The sequence below is a fragment of the Trypanosoma equiperdum genome (assembly GCF_001457755.1).
Source record: "Trypanosoma equiperdum strain OVI genome assembly, contig: ctg_1513, whole genome shotgun sequence".
Taxonomy (NCBI): domain Eukaryota; phylum Euglenozoa; class Kinetoplastea; order Trypanosomatida; family Trypanosomatidae; genus Trypanosoma; species Trypanosoma equiperdum.
In genome coordinates, this window is record NW_027123520.1 from 5,114 (window position 1) to 5,451 (window position 338).

Below are 338 nucleotides of genomic sequence, written 5' to 3' on the forward strand. Positions count from 1 at the left end.
TGTTAACTACCGTTAATTATAGCAGTAGACTCGATAAGAAAAAGGATAAAGAAGATTAAAGGATTGGTACATGGATTCTTCGCGGATGATCCTACCATAGTGTGAAACCACCCACTAACATCCTGGAGATCCAGAAAACAGTACAGATAAAACTCGATTGTGCAGCGAAGTTGGTAAAAGAAAAACCGGAGCACACTTTTCTTGGATCAAGAAACACAAACAGAAGAAGGCTAAATTTAGGTGGAAAAGAGTTAAAGGAAAATAGAACTCCAAAGATACTGGAATTGTCAATACAACCACACAAAGGACTGAGTAAGCAAACATCCACAAGTTCTACA